The 454-nt window shown below is 69.2% G+C and overlaps 1 protein-coding gene across 1 annotated transcript in view; it reads left to right on the forward strand.

The window, feature by feature from the left end:
• The window catches only part of SPIRE2 (spire type actin nucleation factor 2), a 6,074-nt gene that overhangs the window by 341 nt on the left and 5,279 nt on the right, over positions 1-454 (forward strand). The window lies entirely within an intron of this gene.

Here is a 454-nt window from a genome sequence, read left to right on the forward strand (position 1 = left end):
AGCAGGAAGGGGCACCGGCAGGGATGGGGTGAGCCCCCGGTCCCGGCAAGGGGGCTGACAGCAGCACCGCCGGTATCGGTGCAAGTGATGCCCCGGGGGAAGGGGTGGGCCGGTGACCGGGGGTTCTGGGACTGGTGTAGCCCTGCCCTGGCACCGGCACCGACAAGGTCACCGGCACTGGTGACCCGCTGGAGCCAGGTGTGGGTGTTTGCATGGTCCTGGCACCCAGCATGGGGCTGAGGACACACAGCAAGGACAGATGGACGGACACATGGACACCCACACAGCACATCCACAGCCCCCGTCACCCACATCTGCACCGCAGGGACCTTGTCCCCACTCCGGGCCCCGGGAGTGGCACAGGGACAGCGCCATCCCCGACCTTTGCCCTCCCTCAGGTGCCTGCGCTGCCAGGTGTGGCTGTGGCGGTTCCCAGTGCCACCGGCTGCCCGCC

The sequence above is a fragment of the Geospiza fortis genome, unplaced genomic scaffold (genome assembly GCF_000277835.1).
Source record: "Geospiza fortis unplaced genomic scaffold, GeoFor_1.0 scaffold102, whole genome shotgun sequence".
Classification (NCBI taxonomy): Eukaryota; Metazoa; Chordata; class Aves; order Passeriformes; family Thraupidae; genus Geospiza; species Geospiza fortis.